This window comes from Oncorhynchus gorbuscha, linkage group LG02 (genome assembly GCF_021184085.1).
Source record: "Oncorhynchus gorbuscha isolate QuinsamMale2020 ecotype Even-year linkage group LG02, OgorEven_v1.0, whole genome shotgun sequence".
Classification (NCBI taxonomy): Eukaryota; Metazoa; Chordata; class Actinopteri; order Salmoniformes; family Salmonidae; genus Oncorhynchus; species Oncorhynchus gorbuscha.
This window is the reverse complement of record NC_060174.1, coordinates 71,782,297-71,803,031: the sequence shown is the minus strand read 5'-3', so window position 1 is coordinate 71,803,031 and position 20,735 is coordinate 71,782,297. Positions and strand designations below refer to the sequence as shown.

Here is a 20,735-nt window from a genome sequence, read left to right as displayed (position 1 = left end):
ACTAGAAACAGATTGCGTAGCCCTCGCTACATATTCGTCGCCAAACCAACTGGCTCCAGGTCATCTATAAGTCTTTGCTAGGTAAAGCCCCGCCTTATCTCAGCTCACTGGTCTCATAGCAACACCCACCAGTAGCATGCGCTCCAGCAGGTTTATTTCACTGGTTATCCCCAAAGCCAACACCTACTTTTGGCCTCCTTTACTTCCAGTTCTCTGCAGCCAATGACTGGAACGAATTGCAAAAATCACTGAAGCTGGAGACTTATATATATATCTTATATCTCCCTCACTAATTTAAAGCATCAGCTGTCAAAGCAGATTACCGATCACTGTATATGTACACAGCCCATCTGTAAATAGCACACCCAACTACCTCATCCCCATATTGTTTTTTTTGCACATCCATCACTCCAGTGTTAATTCTAAATTGTAATTATTTTGCCACTATTGCATATTTATTTCCTTACCTCAGTGTTGTTGTTTTTGTCGCTTTCCTTTATCTTGGCCAGGTCAGTTGCTCTCAACTGGCCTACCTGGTTAAATAAAGGTGAAATAAATCAAAAATATATAAATAAAAAACATTTAGAAAGTAACCTAAATAACCCTGTCCGTAGGCTAGGTTTTGGTTTTTGGAACATCATTATAAATTATGTTTATGGATTACTCTATCTACCCTTTTGGTCAAAAACAAAAACAAAGCATGTGTGTATGTGACCCCAATTTTGTTTCCCTATCCATGGCAACCAATGTGTCCTATGCAGACTAGAATTGGCAGTGTTAAAATAGTAGACTGTTTTGGTCATGGAATACGGTGGCAGGGTTGGATTCAAGTTCAGATATTTCTTTAGGCTGGTTTGTTGTTGTGCCGATATATTGAGTGTTGATTGCTGTCCTTCAGCATTTTATTTGGTTGAAAGATTGTTGGAATCTAGGGGGAAAACTTGGAAGATGTGCTTTTTGCTCAGTGGATTAAAAAACAACTTCCTCCACAATGTCTGTTGCAGTGCAGAAACACAGGGGTGCTTAGTACTGGGTGACCGTGCACAACTCCTACCCATAATGATGTCTTTGTATCATTAGAAAGTGCCTTTGGCTTTCTGTCCAAAACTCTGCTAGGACCATTTCAATGCACACACTTCTCCCCAAGCCGAAAGAGAGTATCATTGTGCAAGAGTATGGCAAGACTTGTAGCCTGGGTTAAAATAAACAACTCTATCCCCAAGCTATTAAACAAACACTTGTGAGTCGTGACAACATCAAGTTGCTTGTGAGGTTCAGACCCCCCACCCCCCACCCCCACCCCCACCCCCCACCCCCAATGTTGTTCCTTCTCTAGATACGCGTATAAGGTCTCAAGATTCCCCCAGCCAAAAGTCCAAAGACTAAGGGCCCAAGTGTTGTGCTAGAAATCTAACAGGCAGAAACAGACCTTTTCTAATTACCCTCCAGTTCCTGACTGCTTACATTACACAAAGTTATTAGTTTGGCCTTAGCAATCAAAGCAAATAAAGAGTCCACACTCTGAAAGACAATCTGTGTTTATTGGCCTTGGTGATGCCGACATTCCAGCTGGTGGCTCCATCCCGAATCCTGACCTTGCTCCATTGACTTTTAATGACCTCAGAAATATGTCATGAGAGCCAACGGTGGAGCCAACGGGCACCCAGACCATTGCAAATGATCCATGAACTAGCCTTATATTCTGGACCAATGTTTCATCAAGCTAAGGCCCCTCTTTCTACTTTCTACTTTCAAATCAATAAATATCATACTGTATATTGGCAGAAAGATAAATAAACAATTTATTGCTGGTGTTTTCACACTCAACATCTGTAAAAACAAAAGGTGTTAAAATATTTTTTGGGGGGGAGGGTGGCAGTTCCTATGAATCACTCATCGTAGTTGGACCAAATGAAAAATTATACTGGCTTTCATGAGCACCTATTCCCTAGGACTACTCTTTTACATGCGCTAACAGGCCCTGTTGAAATGAAATGCACTTTAGGTGAACATGTTGGCTAGTGTTACATGTCTCCAAGGTACAGTGGTTTCACAGTGAAGTTGGTTGCGGTGGCCTGGTCATGTTCAGGATTTGGTCTTGGCAAGAAACGAGGCTCCTGGTTTTTAAAGTGCTGGATATCTTACGTGAGAGCATGAGGAGTCGGGTTCAAGAAACCTGCCACAGGGATAAATCGAACCTGGCAAACAGGGACAAATTATTAAAGGCTCTTTTTAAACCAAGCCCTGGCCACACACACTCTGACAGCCCAGAAGGAATAGTCCTCCTCTCCTTACAAAGGGCCTGATGTTTAGGTGAGGTCCAACAGGGAAAGGAGAGACATTGAGCATCCGCTCAGCTATGGAACCAGGACATGACTCATCGAAATGAAAAAACAATGTTCAAGTGTGTCTGCGTGGGCGTGTCCGTCCGTGGGCGTGTGTGGCCGCGCATGCGTGTCAACATATGTGTAGGCGGAGAGACGAGAGGACACAATGACTTTCAGAGACAGCACCATTGCATGATCCTTCTCTGCCAAATGCCACCCATTATTGGCTGTGACAGGTCCTGACTGTGATGTGGCTGCAGGTGTCTCCTCAGCAGTGCAGCGTCTGGGAGAGGAGCAGGAGGCCTGTCTCACACAGCCACATCTACAGCATGGAGCTGAGCAGGCCACAGCCTGACTGACTCACCCCTCCAGTCTGACCTGCCTCCACTACATACAGACATAGAATCTTAATTTGTTCACCCTATTGCAGGAGAACTGAGGCTTAAAAAGACTTCTGAAGTTTGTAATTCCCACCGTTAATTATAATCCACATAATAATTCACATTTCCTGTTGCTGCAGGATTATTTTCCTGCTATAACAAACTGGCTCAAATTAAGATCCTACGTCTGTACTGGTAGCAGGCGTTTCCTTCTATGGCAAAACTAAACAGCAGATATGAGAACGTGGACATCCTGAATGTTGTGAGCTGAGTAATGGAGCCCGGACCAATAGGAGACTGGGAGTGGTTTTAAATTCATGACATGACTGACATGACTAAGATTTACATTGACAACATGACATATAAGTCAAATCTATTCATGGACTTTGATTTCAGGAAGACTCTTTAGATCAAAATTGAATTTGTCACGGTCTGCAAGAGCCTATGGGTGTCCAACTTTACCCTCTCTGAGGCAATATAAATATCCACAAACACAAACCCAGTGTATATAGAGGGCTGACCTCACCCTGACAAGAAATGCATGCCTCTGGTCTAGTTCTCTTTAAACAGGATGCACATGGAAGCAACGTTTTTTTGCCATTGATTTTAAATGTCATTGCAAAATGTCCTTTAAGCTCAGCTTTCATATTCTTTAGCATTTGCTTTGATACATATGAATAAAGGTATTCCCCACCTGTGGAAAGGTTTGCCTTTCTTAGTAATATCATTGCACTAAACATCAACAAGATGCAGTAGTGTCCGATGTGGAAGTAAGCAATTATGAGACCATAATTAAATGTAAGCACAGTATAATGAGGCCTCATGGTCACAAAATATACTGTTTGGGTGGTTGCTGTGATCACAAAGACAGCCCTCCAGTTCTGCCTACTGGCTCTAAATCCCAAGGAGAGCAGCCCACTGGCCCTCCCATTTGTAAGGCTCAAAGCAAATAGGCCTGAAATCACTAGTGTCACCACAGAGCCCTCCCTGGAGACTCCAACAGCTCTGAGATCAGTGATAATATCAAACAGAAAAATGTTCCATTTGGAAAAGGATCTAGGGGAATTCTGCAGTTGTAGGCAGCAGTTGTCTGGGTTCCCTCTATTTTCTAACAAAGCAGTTAACTATCCGAGGTAGTTTTTATTTTTGTTTGTACCTGAACCAGTGGTTGTAAATCTCAATTAACTTACATGGCTGTGCACATGGAGGATAGCAAAACCAATAATACTGCCAATGTGTAATGAAAGTGAGGGTTGGTTTGATCATTTAGCCTTTATTCTTACTTAAACAGTTCAATGTACGCATGTGGAGTAACACCTGGGAAAGCATAATGAATAATACAAGGCTTTTTAGAGCATCTCTATAACCATGGATCTTTGCCTGCTAATGAGGAGCTCAGCCCTGAAGCAAGAAGAGTACAAAAATAGTTTACTGATAGTTTTACTGAAAGATGCTGATTTTACTTTTGACAATATTTATATTGGTTTTGCTTTGTGCAGGGTTAATAGATGAATCTGGCTTTTTCTTAATTATTTTCAAGTTTTGAATGATCCATACTCTTATTGCTGAAAATATTTTCATCATATTCCACAAGTCTCACGTCTTAAAGTGTCATGACTTCCGCCGAAGTCGGCTCCTCTTCTTGTTCAGGCGGCGTTCGGTGGTCGACGTCACTGGCTTTCTAGCCATCGCCACTCCATTTTTCAGTGATCCCTTTGTTTTGTCTTGTTTCCTGCACACCTGGTTTTCATTCCCCAATCACACTGCATGTATTTATTCCTCTGTTCCCGCTCATGTCTTTGTGTGAAATTGTTTGTGTTACGTGTTAATTTGTGACGCGCCAGACTGGTTTGCTTATACCGTGATGTTTACGAAGATGTTTTTTGTTAAACAAATTATTGTGACTGTTTTGCTCGTTTTGCACTTTTGTCTATGGGCTGGAGGTTTTGATGCAGTCTGTTGGTTTCTCCTGCCTCAATAAAGTGTGCGCCTGTTCACAACTCTCTGCACCTGACTTCACTACCAGTACGCACACACCTGACATAAAGGCTCACATTTTACCACGTCCTTATTTGATGAATCACGTTTGTCACAGGTATGTAGTCTGTTTCATCACCAATAAGCTCCATACTCAGATGAAGGCATGAAAGAGGAATGTGTGCTTCTGAGAGAGCCTCATCAAACACAATCGAAGGAAGCCATGCCAAAGAGAGTCTCTCCCGATGTGTGTGTGTGTCTCATGTCCCTGGCCAGCCTTGTGTGGACAGCTCATTAGCATTTCCCATACACTTCCTGGCCCTCAGCTTGGAGAGGCTGCCTGGCACATGTAACTGCTGAGGAAGCCACGTTGAGCCCACCCACATGAAAAAACACTACAGTTTACTATAGAATACTACAGTACTTACTATATAATTCTGTAGTTAACTGTAGTATACTATACTACACACTGTAGTATCCCTCGATCATATGTAGCACTTACTATAGAACATGGGTCTCTAACAGGTCAATTGTGAGGTACCAGTGGCTTGCAGCACACCTATGACTAGGTCGCCAAACAATTCTGAAAGTACATTCCATTTTCAAGTGTTGCACCGAAAACTGTCATAAACAAATCTCACAAGTATCAGAAACCACAAGCTCCCAACTACTATCTAATCAACACATTGGGTGTTTCTCAAAATGCATACTACCAGGCTCCAAGCATGCAAATTGGAGAACGAGAGGGTCGGAGTATGAGTCCAAATTAAAGTATGTGAAACGGAGTACGTAGGGCACTTCTCAAATGCGTACTCCATTTGTACATATTTTGAAGCATGTATCGATGCAAGCTTCAATGGAAAGTATGCTAATCAATTTGACACAACCACCTAAAAAATGTCTTGAAATCAATGGCGGCCATTATTTGAGCTGAAGCAAGAGAATATACACTTCGGCTTAAATTTAGCCTATTCACATCTCATTTGTTGCATGACTACAATTTATCTTGATACATTAATAAATACATGCTGTGTTAATTTTGGCATGGTTACCTGCCTACAATACCCACTTTAGTGTGTGTGTGTAGGTTGTAAGTCAATAGAGCTAACTGGCTAGCTACTATTGTTAGTACCACAAATCATTTTTAGCTAGCTACCCACAAAGAATTGACATCGACCTTGGATAACATTGGTTTTAGGTCATTATGGCCTTTTATACTGTCTGGTTAGCTACATTATTAAGATTCACATATAGTAAGCTGATAGTTATGAAGTAAAACATTTAGTTTGTGTATATGTTGTTTAGTTTCTATTTTTGCCATTGTGGACGAAGGTTCAGTGAATGGGAGATGCAGTATAAGGTAATACATTAGGGGGAGTGCAAGTGCTTCTCAAATGAAATGTGTTAAACGTTTTCCACACTCTCATACTCAGAAGAACATACTCAAGCGAACGTCCTCGGAAAATGCATTTGGAGCATGAGAGTGTGGAGCACGGTAATATGCATATTGAGAAACACCCAATATCTGCAAGTTAATTTCCAGCAATATTGACTATGTCTGTTTGTGTGGTGTGCGCGTTTGTCAATCACACCGTGTGTAATCGTGTGTGATAACCATCTTATGGGTTGACAGAAATACTTTTTCCAAAACCTTCTCAATTAAATGTTAACTGCAAAGTAGGCTTACCTTGCAGAAGAATATCATGAGTAAGAATATCATTTGTATCTATTATTTGTTATTTGCAAACTTTTCCATAAAACGAATAGCAGCAGTACAGAACAATCGCTAGACCGGCACATTAGACAGCACATTCCTCACTTGCTAGATGCACAATTAAAGGGCCAGATGCGCAATTAAAGGGGAATTACACTTACAAATGCAAATTTCTTTCAGACCTAAATATTGTAGTATATTGTAGAATACTATAGGGGGAAAACTAGTAAAATTACAGTAAGGTCCGCAAAAACACTACCTTTTAACTATAGTAAATAATATAAAGTATTTAATTTGCATATACCCTTCCCACTCCCCTTCCCCATATCGCAATTTGTGCCACCCATACAGTGTATTCGGTGTATAATGATTTTCTTTCATTACAGCCTTATTCTAAAATGTAATATATAACATGTTTTCCTCACCAATCTACACAAAATAACCCATAATGACAGAGTGAAAATTTGTTTTTAGAAACAGTCCACCTGTGGTAAATTAAATTGATTGGACATGATTTGGAAATGCACACACCGGTCTAAATAAGGTTCCACATTTGACAGTGCACGTCAGAGCAAAAACCAAGCCATGAGGTCCATGGAATTGTTCGTAGACCTCAGAGACAGGATTGTGTCAAGGCACAGATTTGGGGAAGGGTACCAAAAAAATGTCTGCAGCATTGAAGGTCCCCAAGAACACAGTGGCATCCATCTTTATTAAATGGAAGAAGTTTGGAACCACCAAGACTCTTCCTAGAGCTGGCCACCCAAGCAAACTGAGCAATCTGGGGAGAAGGGCCTTGGCCAGGGAGGTGACCAAAAACCCAATGGTCACTCTGACAGAGCTCCAGAGTTCCTCTGTGGAGATGGAATAACCTTCCAGAAGTACAACCATCTCTACAGCACTCCGCTAATCAGGTATTTAAGGTAGAGTGGCCAGACAGAAAGCCAGTAAAAGGCTTTTGACAGCCCGCTTGGAGTTTGCCAAAAGGCACCTAACGGACTCAGACTATGAGAAACAAGATTATCTGTTCTGATGAAACCAAGATTGAACTCTTTGGCCTGAATGACATGCCTCATGTCTGGAGGAAACCTAACACCATCCCTACGGTGAAGCATGGTGTTGGCAGCATCATGCTGTGGGGATGTTTTTCAACGGCAGGGACTGGGAGACTAGTCGGGATCAAGGGAAAGATGAATAGAGCAAAGTACAGAGAGATCCTTGATGAAAACCTGCTCCAGAGTGCTCAGGACCTCAGACTGGGGCGAAGGTTCACCTTCCATCAGGACAATGACCCTAAGCACACAGCCAAGAAAACGCAGGAGTGGCTTCGGGACAAGTCTCTGAATGTCCTTGAGTGGCCCAGCCAGAGCCCGGACTTGAATCCGATTGAACATCTCTGGAGAGACCTGAAAATAGCTGTACAGTGATGCTCCCCATCCAACCTAACAGAGCTTGAGAGGATCTGCAGAGAAGAATGGGAGAAACTCCCCGAATACAGGTGTGCCAAGCTTGTAGCATCATACCCAAGAAGATTCGAGGCTGTAATCACTGCTAAAGGTGCTTCAACAAAGTAGTGAGTAAAGGGTCTGAATACTTTTATGTTAATGTTATATTTAACTATTTTTGCTTTGTCATTATGTGGTATTGTGTGTAGATTCATGGGGGGGGAAACAATTTAATCCATTTTAGAATAAGGCTGTAATGTAAAGTATTTCTCTAGTAGGTTTACTCAAGGAGAAAACTTCCACAAATAAACACCATAGTAAATACTGCAGTATACTTCAATCAGCAAAAACATCACCGCAAAGACTAAAATCTGCAAAAACACTACATGAATTACTATAGTATATACTACAGTTCTGTTTTACTACAGTAGTTATACTATAGTTAACTGTAATTACTACAGTATACTACAGTATTCCACAGTAAATACTGCAGTGAATACTATACTATTTATACCATTGTATACAGTGGCTTGTGAAAGAAATTAACCCCCCATGGCATTTTTCCTATTTTGTTGCCTTAAAACTTGGAATTAACATGGATTTTTGGGGGGGTTGTAATCATTTGATTTACACATGCCTACCACTTTAAAGATGCAAAATATTTTTTATCTTGAAACAATCTGTAACGAACTTCATCTGTTGTTTGAAGTGAGTCAGACCGAAATGCAGCGTGTAGGTTACTCATGACTTTTAATGAAGAATAATGCGGTACATGAAATAACTGAAAATACAAAAACAACAAACGAGTGAAACTAATTACAGCCTATCTGGTGACTAACACAGAGACAGGTACAATCACCCACTAAATACAACGCGCACTCAGGCTGCCTAAATACGGTTCCCAAAACGAGACAACGAGAATCAGCTGACTCCAATTAGGAATCGCCTCAGGCAGCCAAGCCTAACTAGACACACCCCTAATAATACACACTCCCAATTAATACAGATTCTCAATTGGATTGAGGTCTGGGCTTTTACTAGGACATTCTAAATATTTAAATGTTTCCCCTTAAACTACTCGAGTGTTGTTTTAGCAGTGTGCTTAGGGCCATTGTCCTGCTGGAAGGTAAACCTCCATCCCCGTCTTCAATCTCTAGAATAATTTTCCCTATATTTAGTACCATCCATCATTCCTTCAATTCTGACCAGTTTCCCAGTCCCTGCCGATGAAAAAGATCCCCACAGCATGATGCTGTCACCACCATGCTTCACTGTGGGGATGGTATTCTCGGGGTGATGCGAAGTGTTGGGTTTGCGCCAGACATAGCGATTTCCTTGATGGTCAAAAAGCTACATTTTAGTCTCATCTGACCAGAGTACCTTCTTCCATATGTTTGGGTAGTCTCCCACATACCTTTTGGCGAAAACCAAATGTGTTTCCTTATTTTGTTCTTTAAGCAATGGATTTTGTCTGTCCACTCTTCCGTAAAGTCCATCTCTGTGGAGTGTATGTTTTAAAGTGGTCGTATGGACAGATACTCCAATCTCCTCTGTGGAGCTTTAAAGTTCCTTCAGGGTTATCTTTGGTCTCTTTTGTTATGCAGGTGAATGAGGACCCAAAAGCGACTTGGCGAAAACAGAGTCTTTAATCCAGTAAAGTAACTTTACAATCAAAAGGCATAATTCTACTCGTAATGACGAGAACAGACTGGAGACTTGATCAAGAACTGCAGGTTGCCTCGGGAAGGCACTTGAACGTAGCAGACTCAGACACCTGCTCACCACGCAGCATCTGAGGGAAACACGACAGGGCGATACATAGACACAGCACGGTGAACAATAGACAAGGATCCGACAGGACAGGAACGGAAAACAAGGGAAGAAATAGGGACTCTAATCAGGGGAAAAGATAAGGAACAGGTGTGGGAAGACTAAATGATTGATTAGGGGAATAGGAACAGCTGGGAGCAGGAACGGAACGATAGAGAGAAGAGAGAGAGGAAGGGAGAGAGAAAAAGGGGAACGAACCTAAAAAAGACCAGCAGGGGGAAAACGAACAGAAGGAAAAGCAAAATGACAAGATGATATAAGACAAAACATGACAGTACCCCCCCACTCACCGAGCGCCTCCTGGCGCTCTCGAGGAGGAACACTGGCGGCAACGGAGGAAATCATAGATCAAACGGTCCAGCACGTCCCGAGAAAGAACCCAACTCCTCTCCTCAGGACCGTAACGAAAAACGATAAAAAGGGAAACTAGGGTACTACTCTAAAAAAAAAATGAGACACGGGTAGAGAACTGAAAACTTTAGAGCAAACAGGACCAAACAGGCCAGGAGAGTAACAACTAGGGACAGACTGAGACACAGCAAGGGCAGGAACAAGAACAGGAGAGATGCGATGGCAGGGAACAGACTGAGATCCAGCAAGACCAGGAGCAGAAGCAGAAAAAAAAAAATTACCAGACTTCTTCTGCGCGCAGTCCGAACACGCAGCCACGAAACGGCGCGTGTCACGCTCCTGAGTAGGCCACCAAAACCGCTGGCGAATAGAAGCAAGCGTACCCCGAACGCCGGGATGGCCAGCTAACTTGGCAGAGTGAGCCCACTGAAGAACAGCCAGACGAGTAGAAACAGGAACGAAAAGAAGGTTACTAGGACAAGCGCGGCGACGCAGTGTGCGTGAGTGCTTGCTTAACCTGTCTCTCAATTCCCCAGACAGTCAACCCGACAACACGCCCAACAGGAAGGATCCCCTCGGGATCGGTAGAAGCCACAGAAGAACTAAAGAGACGGGATAAAGCATGAGGCTTGGTGTTCTTAGTACCCGGGCAATAAGAAATAACGAATTCGAAACGAGCGAAAAACAACGCCCAACGAGCATGACGCGCATTCAGTCGTTTGGCAGAACGGATGTACTCAAGGTTCTTTTGGTCAGTCCAAACGACAAAAGGAACGGTCGCCCCCTCCAACCACTGTCGCCATTTGCCTAGGGCTAAACGGATGGCGAGCAGTTCGCGGTTAGCCACATCATAGTTACGTTCCGACGGTGACAGGCGATGAGAAAAATACGCACAAGGGTGGACCCCATCGTCAGTATCGGAGCGCTGGGACAGAATGGCTCCCACGCCCACCCCGACGCGTCAACCTCAACAATAAACGGTTTAGTGACGTCAGGTGCAACAAGGATAGGAGCGGATGCAAAACGCTTCTTGAAGAGAACAGGACAACAATCATACGACCGGTGAGGAGGAAGGGAGTTGGTTCTGGACCGACTGAAGACCGTGCGCAGACCATGATACTCCTCCGGTACTCCTGTCAAATCACCAGGTTCCTCCTGAGAAGAGGGGACAGAACAAACAGGAGAAATAGCAGACATTAAACACTTCACATGACAAGAAACGTTCCAGGAAAGGATAGAATTACTAGACCAATTAATAGAAGGATTATGACATACTAGCCAGGGATGACCCAAAACAACAGGTGTAAAAGGTGAACAAAAAATCAAAAAAGAAATAGTCTCACTGTGGTTACCAGATACTGTGAGAGTTAAAGGTAGTGTCTCAAATCTGATACTGGGAAGATGACTACCATCTAAGGCAAACATGGGCGTAGGCTTGTCTAACTGTCTGAAAGGAATGTCATGTTTCCGAGCCCATGCTTCGTCCATGAAACAACCCTCAGCCCCAGAGTCAATCAAGGCACTGCATGTAGCACCCGAACCGGTCCAGCGTAGATGGACCGACATAGTAGTACAGGATCTAGATGAAGAGACCTGAGTAGTAGCGCTCACCAGTAGCCCTCCGCTTACTGATGAGCTCTGGCCTTTTACTGGACATGAATTGACAAAATGTCCATCAAATCCGCAATAGAGGCACAGGCGGTTGGTGATCCTCCGTTCCCTCTCCTTGGTCGAGATGCGAATACCTCCCAGCTGCATGGGCTCAGTCTCTGAGCCAGAGGAGGGAGATGGTTGCGATGCGGAGCAGGGAAACACCGTTGACGCGAGCTCTCTTCCACGAGCTTGGTGACGAAGATCTACCCGTCGTTCTATGCGGATGGCGAGAGCAATCAAAGAGTCCACACTGGAAGGAACCTCCCGAGAGAGAATCTCATCTTTGACCACTGCGTGGAGTCCCTCCAGAAAACGAGCGAGCAGCGCCGGCTCGTTCCAGTCACTAGAGGCAGCAAGAGTGCGAAACTCTATAGAGTAATCCGTTATGGATCGATCACCTTGGCATAGGGAAGCCAGGACCCTAGAAGCCTCCCTACCAAAAACTGAACGGTCAAAAACCCGAATCATCTCCTCTTTAAAGTTCTGGTAATTGTTTGAACAATCAGCCCTTGCCTCCCAGATAGCTGTGCCCCACTCTCGAGCCCGGCCAGTAAGGAGTGAAATGACGTAAGCAACCCGAGCTCTCTCGCTAGAGTATGTGTTGGGTTGGAGAGAGAACACAATATCACACTGGGTGAGAAAGGAGCGGCACTCCGTGGGCTGCCCGGAGTAGCAAGGTGGGTTATTAACCCTAGGTTCCGGAGGCTCGGCAGGCCAGGAAGTAACAGGTGGCACGAGACGAAGACTCTGGAACTGTCCAGAGAGGTCGGAAACCTGAGCGGCCAGGTTCTCCACGGCATGGCGAGCAGCAGACAATTCCTGCTCGTGTCTGCCGAGCATGGCTCCTTGGATCTCGACGGCAGTGTTACGAGCATCTGTAGTCGCTGGGTCCATTCTTTGGTCGGATCCTTCTGTTATGCAGGTGAATGAGGACCCAAAAGCGACTTGGCGAAAACAGAGTCTTTAATCCAGTAAAGTAACTTTACAATCAAAAGGCATAATTCTACTCGTAATGACGAGAACAGACTGGAGACTTGATCAAGAACTGCAGGTTGCCTCGGGAAGGCACTTGAACGTAGCAGACTCAGACACCTGCTCACCACGCAGCATCTGAGGGAAACACGACACGACAGGGCGATACATAGACACAGCACGGTGAACAATAGACAAGGATCCGACAGGACAGGAACGGAAAACAAGGGAAGAAATAGGGACTCTAATCAGGGGAAAAGATAAGGAACAGGTGTGGGAAGACTAAATGATTGATTAGGGGAATAGGAACAGCTGGGAGCAGGAACGGAACGATAGAGAGAAGAGAGAGAGGAAGGGAGAGAGAAAAAAGGGGAACGAACCTAAAAAGACCAGCAGGGGGAAAACGAACAGAAGGAAAAGCAAAATAACAAGATGATATAAGACAAAACATGACATCTTTGTTGCCTCTCTGATTAATGCCCTCTCTTTGTTGTGGTGCCATATTCTTTCCATTTTTTAAATAAGGGATTTAATGGTGCTCCGTGGGTTGTTCAAAGTTGCTGATATATATTTATATTTAATTATCTTATTTAGGTGGCTTCTTAGCAAAGGGGGTGAATACATATGCACGCACCATGTTTCCAATTTATTTATTCTTTTAAACATTTTTTAAAGAGATGTTCTTTTTTAAATTTCACTCCACCAATTTGGACTATTTTTTGCATGTCCATTACATGAAATCCAAATAAAAATCTATTTAAATTACAGGTTGTAATGCAACAAAATAAAAAAACGGCAATGGGGATGAATACTTTTGTAAGGCACTGTACTATAGAATTTTTTTCTTGTGGGCACCGTGCCACAGTTACATTTCAAAGACCTCAAAGAGGGCGGTGTTTCGTGTGAAACCCCCGTGCTATGTTCTTATTGTGTTTCAGAGCCGTGTAATGGAGGCTGCTCTGACTGAGCTAATGGTACAGACTTGGTGCTGTAGCTGCAGGCTTTGCTATTTCAATACTAACTACTCTGCAAAACACAGCCCTGTTTGCCATACACGTAGACTCTCTCTAAAGTGCATTTACTGTATTATGGTGTTATGTGATTTTCACAAGTCTTTTAGGCCATAGATAAAAGCCAGTAGGGCATTATTCTCAGTGAATTGAAAGGAAATGTGCTTTTCTTTTCTTTATTTTGAGCTTCTAGTCCTCCAACCATTGCACTCAAAATGTTAAACGGCTCAGCCTCTGTTTTCCATTTTTCCAGAGAAGGACTGTGTCATTATTCTGTGTTGGCTGGGTGGTGGTGAGACACTGTGAATTTTGTGCTGGCACATTAGTCATATGAGACAAGAAATGCAGTTTCTCATATTCTGTTGACGTGTCAAATGTACTTGCTTTTTCACATCCAATGAAGCTGAGCTCAAAAAAAGAAATGGATTTATGCTGACATTCTGTTCAAAAACCCACAAACCAATATGACGTGGTGGAGCAGCACATCCAGAAGTCCAGAGCCTACCCTGTCAATGAATAAGAAGAAAGCCTAGTTCAGCAAGGAAAGACTGTTACTGCCATCTAATGGCTCAAAGAGATCAAATTGTTTTTCTTAGCCAATAACTGCTTCAATTAGCTATTATTTATTTCAGAAGATTTTTATTTTTATGTTTAGTTGCCTCTAATTTCACATTTAGCCTTTTAGTTTCTGCAAATGCGTATTTTTTATATGTCATGGTGTCTCAGGAGTTATTAAGATGGCCTCAAACTTCAGAATGACAGATATTTATTAAGTAGTACTTTAAACTATTTTTACTTTGCACCACTCTATAGAACAGTAAGTTACAATGGCCTTATATTAATTAAGAATGATTGGAAATCATAATATTTTAGAGAAAAGAAAGACTATAAAAGCTCAGACCTTTTCTCTTTCTTAAGTGTCTACTCTTTCACTTCTGTTTTGAGTGAAATATGGTCTCTATCATAGGGCCGCTCTTGGAATTTGTACCCTGACGGTTTATTTAGGGCAGGTTATCTCAGTGTGCAGCGACATAATTCTTAATGGCACAGGGTTGTGTTGCGTGACCCAGGTCATTAGTCCACTCCAGACAGTGGGAAGAACTGATAAAATTCTAGGAGGGTTAATGAATTACAGTTTAGGGCAGATGAGTGGCTCCTCTTATGATGTAATTGATGATTACATGTAATTCACCCTAAGTCCCCCGACCTGCAAGGCATTACTCATCCTGACCCCTGACCCTTCAACTCTGTTATTCCAGGTCCTGTCAGAGAGAATGTGCTGAGTTGCAAGGAGCCTTATCTGCTAAGCCTGTTGAGTGTTTGTTTAAAGGCATGTCGATGATGATCCGGGAACAGCAAAATGAAAGTAAGAATGTACTGGGATAGTTCTAAAGGGATTTTTATTTTTCCTCAAACATGCAAATGCTGTGTAGGCATATACAAGTTTGAATGAATTCATGTTTCAATATGTTAGTAAATTATTTCATTACTATAGGCATTTTATTACACAGTTACTGTAAATTCAAGTATATAATCTAATGTGTTCTAGCTTGACTGTGCTGAGTTGTACATTATGTGATACTATTTCCGATTGAGGGAATGAATGTGGATGTTGAGTTAGTTTTTCCTTGCATCACCACAGCAAAGAAAAGGGTAGCTCTATTATTCAGCATCCTTTCCCACTTATAGAATGGCACATGGGTGGGGTGCAGCACTGGATAAAAAAACTAAAACAATGGCTGCCCATGTTGTGGTTGGCAGGCGGAACACTATCATTATCAAATCATTTAAGTGACAACCACCTGCCATCGACCAACATAGAAAGTATGATGAAAGCTATCATTAATAGAAGACCACGAGATGGTTATTGTTGGCCTTTTTTGGTTACAGAGGAAGTCAGCTTGTCATTGGAGTTGTTTTTTATGAAATGTCATAAATCCTTATTGGAGATGGAATAAGTCATGTTGTCAGTCATGACGGCTGATACTTCACATTAAATACAATGCATCAGATTGTCTAGTTTATAGAATCTGCATTATTACAAAGTGCAAAACAATCCATTTGGAATTTTGATTAGAGCTTGTCTGCAATCATACATACAATTGTATAATTCTTTTGTGCACTGGCATCCATGTAACAATTCCCACAACTGTCATTAATGTAATAACTAGATGTTGGCTCCAGGTACTATGGCTGTTGGTCTATCGAGAAACAGCCTGGCAAATGATTAATTTTGCCAAGAGTAAGGTAGGCATTTTTCATGGGGCCCTCCACACAGTATGTTACAAATTTTACGAATGATATATAGGTTTACACTACCACTGTGATTGTATGTACTTGTCCATACATGTTAACTGTTGATAAATATACATCTAGTTTCTCAAGATACAGTACATTTCTGAGTAGCATATTTCATCTCAGATATTTTAGTGTAGGGTCTTATGTGGATCACACTAGCATTTTCACAGGTGCGGTGTTATCACCTGAGACCTGGAGCCATCACAAATCAAACAGGCAGAGACTGAGAGCTTTGGCCCTCAGAGTATAAGGGCCTGAGGTGATTCACTCCATGGCTCAGCACTCTGGCCTATCACGTTACGCCAGCTCTCCAAACATACCAGGGCCATCTAAGCCTGCCAAAGGAAGTGTTATCTTACCTCACAGTTCAGCAAGTTTGGACTCCTCCACTTTCAGTACCCTCGCCATCCCCTTAGCCTTCAGGAGTATTTAAGGACTGAATCAGGATCAGCTTCTGAGGGACCTCTGGAAACACAAACCTCTGTGGCAGCTTAGACAGTAATCAGGAGCTGGGCTGAGACTGATACTAGCATTATGCCAGGTAGTGGTGGCTGACCCCTGACCTTGGAGTTTGAAACTGATCATTGGAGCTCTTGGGAGAGGCAGTGTATTATTCTAATTGATAAGCAGAATACTGTTGATATGCACACATAGGACATTCATGAGTCTTCTTCTCGAGGGATGGGTTACTCGGTCCTCACAACTCAGGCAGTCACCCTCTCCATTACACTCAATCCGTGTCCTTCTGACACACAGGGGGCAAATAACCAATGAATGTCTCCCATGATCTCTCCATCAATGCTCTGCTGTAACCCAAAGCTTTTTGACAAACATTAGAGGACTGAATGTTCTCGATATATATATTGACTGGATGTTCTCAGTGACGTGGGAAAGTTATTGATTGTCCACTGATCTGATTCACTGCTATTGACATTTTCTATTTTGGTTTTTGTCCATTATTTACCCAATAAATATTGACTTGTTTGTCCAGTAATTTGGTTATGTGTGGTTGTGTGTGGGCCCGAGGTTTGTTATGAGTGAGACCCTTGAGTCTTTAAGAGCAACTTCCTGAGAGAGGGAGTTCGACAGCCACACTGACGGCAGGATGCTGCAACAAAACACCCACAGTCTTCCATCATCACCAACCCACTAACCATGTCGCCACAGAAACCAATGAGCCCTGAGCGACAATCAATGGTAATATGGTGAATCAAAACATAGGCCGTCTTTCATCTGGAGTCGTATGCATAAATAAAGAAGTGTGTTCACCCGCAAGTATTCTCAACAGAGGAGGTTGGTGGCACCTTAATTGGAGAGAACGGGCTAGTGGTAATGGCTGGAGAGGAATAAGTGGAAGGGTATCAAAGACATCAACACATCCTTTCCGTGTTTGATGCCATTCCATTTGCTCCATTCTGGCCATTATTGAGTCATCCTCCCCTCAGCAGCCTCCTGTGACTCAAGTATGTGTATAATCTAGGTTAGATGACATATCTGATGGTAATGACTTCGCCTTCCCACTGGGCACACGCTGGTTGAATAAACGTTGTTCCCACATCATTTCAATGAAATTACATTGAACCAACATGGAATAGACATCTATGCCCAGTGGGTTTACTCTTTATTCCCCAACAACAAAATATGTAACACAACACCACATCTGACAATGGTGGAGGCGTAAAACCACTACATCATTGTCTGTCATTGTTTGATATGGCAGTCGTCTATAAAGAAATAAAAACAACCATAGTAACCTCTTTATAGAGAAAGCACCTCTAAATCTAATCCACTCAAACATATTGACTAGTGCAGCTAGAGGGTGCCAGGTTGAGTTTAATCTATATTAAGCTTTTACTCAGCAATTTGAAATGGAAAGGGAAAGGGGGATACCCAGTCAGTTGTCCAACTGAATGTATTCAACTGAAATGTGTCTTCCACATTTAACCCAACCCCTAAGCAGATAATTACCATCTCATTATTCCCCTTGCCCTCAGTCCAAGGCTCAGGGATTGATAAAATGCCTAATGATAGTACATCAAATCAAACTTTATTTGTCACATGCGCCGAATACAACAAGTGTAGACTTTACCGTGAAATGCTTACTTACAAGCCCTCAACCAACAGTGCAGTTCATGAAGAAGAAAATATTTACCAAGTAGACTAAAACAAAAAAGTCATATTTAAAGTAACACAATAAGAATAACGAGGCTATATTCAGTGGGCACCAGTACAGAGTCAGTGTACAGGCTAGTCGAGGTAATCTGTACATGTAGATGGGGGTAAAGTGACTATGCATAGATTATTTTATTTTATCTTTATTTAACTAGGCAAGTCAGTGAAGAACAAATTCTTATTTTCAGTAACAGCCTAGGAACCGTGGGTTAGCTGCCTGTTCAGGGGCAAAATGACAGATTTGTACCTTGTCGGCTTAGGGATTTGAATTTACAACCTTCTGGTTACTAGTCCAATGCTCTAACCACTAGGCTACCCTGCTGCCATGCAGCAGTGTAGAAAAGGGAGGGAGGGGTCATTTTATGAATTGGGGTGGCGATTTTATGAATTGTTCAGCAGTCTTATGTCTTGGGGGTAGAAGCTGTTGAGGAGCCTTTTGGTCCTAGACTTGGCATGGCCATTATGTGTGTCACGTCCTGACCTTAGTTCCTTTTTTATGTCTCTATTTTTGTTTGGTCAGGGCGTGAGTTGGGGTGGGCATTCTATGTTTTGGTTCTGTGTGTTATATTTCTAGGTGTTTGGCCTGGTATGGTTCCCAATCAGAGACATCTGTCAATCGTTGTCTCTGAATGAAAACCATACTTAGGCAGCCTGTTTTCCCACTATGGGTTGTGGGTAGTTGTTTTCCGTTTCAGTGTTTGCACCATACGGGACTGTTTCGGTTCTCATGTATTCTCTTGTTCTTTTGTATTTAATGTTCCGTTATTTAAACTAAATATGAACACGTACCACACTGCGCTTTGGTCTACTCCTGCTTCCTCAGACGAACAATTGTTACAATGTGCCTGTATTGTGGCCTTCTAGGAATGTGATGTGGAGTCTGTCTAAACTAAAGCACATCTCTATCTTTGAATTTCTTCCCAGTGCAGAACCGGAATCCTGAACTGCCGGGCTCTGATGTACGATGCTGGCCCTGAGGTTGAAGCAAGCCCGAACAGAACCCTTTTGTTCTGAGTGCATGGCCCCACACCATGGCCTAGCTGTTCATGAAGCTATCAGTGGTAAATATGTACACATCTCTCCGGGATCTGGTTCGTGGTCTTCCAGACAGCTGATACCGCTGTGATGTACTACGGAGCCCAAAGACATAGAGATATTTACAGCACACGGTCTCATAGGAAGGCCTCGATCATCATCAAGGACCTCAGGCACCCGAGCCACGGTCTGTTCTCCCTGCTACCATCTAGCAGACGGAGACAGTACAGGTGTATCAGAGCCGAGACCAAGACACAACGATCTCCAGGCCATCAGACTGTTGAACAGCCATCACTAGTCGGCTACCTGCCTGGTACTCTGCCCTGCACCTTGATACTAATGCCTCATGTACAGTATATAGAGTCATTGAATGCTGGTCACCTCATATTCTGTTTATATACTGTGTATTTACAGTATATACAGTATTCTCGACATAGCTCATCCTACCTACTAATATGCCTTTCCAAATGATATACTGCCTATACACACACCAAGTATTTGTATTCTGGATACTAACACATGTTCACTCTACTCTAGATTGTAAATTGGACTCGTTCTGTTTTTTCTTGATTTCCTGTTTTGATTATTTGTGCAATTGTGTTCTATTTGCGTGACTTTCTACTACACTGTTAGAGCTAGTAACATAAGCATTTCGCTGCAACTGCTATGACACCTGCAAATCTGTGTACGCGAACAGTAAACTTTGATTTGACAAAGGAAACAACAAACTGTGGCGTTTGAGCTGGAGTGAGGAGGGGAGTGAGGACCTGCCCAGCACACTGTGCTTATATCAAAGAAAACTTCCTTCACAACATGCCTCCCACCCTGTCACACGCACACACAAACACACATATATACACACACCACAAGAGGTTGGTGGCACATTCATTTGAGAGGACAGGCTTCTGGTAATGGCTGGAGTGGAATGTGTGGAATGGTATCAAATATATCAAACATGGTTTACAAGTGTTTGATGCCATTCCATTTGATTCGTTCCGGTCATTATAATGAGTCGTACTCCTCTCCGCAGCCTCCTGGGGCACACACAGGCATGCAGACACACGCACGCACACCAACAACAACTTCTGACTTTCTCTTGCCCTCATTGTTTTTAAGAGTGGGGTTGAGTGTCCAAAAATGCAGCCTTTACAGAGGAGCGAGAGTTCTATTTCACCATGTGGACTAGTGTCTGGAGGATATTGTACAAAGCCATATGCATCAACGACAGACTAATTCACACAGAAAATGCTGTCAGACAACTTTCCCAACCCCCATTAGGTTCTAAAAGGTCAGAGTTGACGTTTCGAGGAAATATTTAGTACTGTTTTCAAAATATATGCATTACAATGCATATACCCACAGTACTGTAACTGTCGTTGTGACTAAACAGAGAGCAGTTTCATTCTGTCTCATTTGGAATTATTAGAAGCTGACAGCATCACCCACTGTAGAATATGAATGTGTATACTTATTTTGTCATTACAAAATAATAATAGTTGATTACAGGCTTATTGTTTCATTGCTTTTAAAAACGTTTTCATAATTGATATGGTTTCTATTGCCCTCTATTG

The 20,735-nt window shown here is 42.7% G+C and overlaps 1 long non-coding RNA gene across 1 annotated transcript; it reads left to right on the top strand.

Annotated features, from left to right (window-relative positions):
• The first annotated feature begins 6,125 nt into the window (after window positions 1-6,125).
• On the top strand, window positions 6,126-19,287 carry LOC123995319. The gene is made up of 3 exons (XR_006831809.1): window positions 6,126-6,179; window positions 14,919-15,025; window positions 19,054-19,287. It is a non-coding gene; the product is annotated as an uncharacterized LOC123995319 (long non-coding RNA).
• The last annotated feature ends 1,448 nt before the right edge of the window (window positions 19,288-20,735 follow it).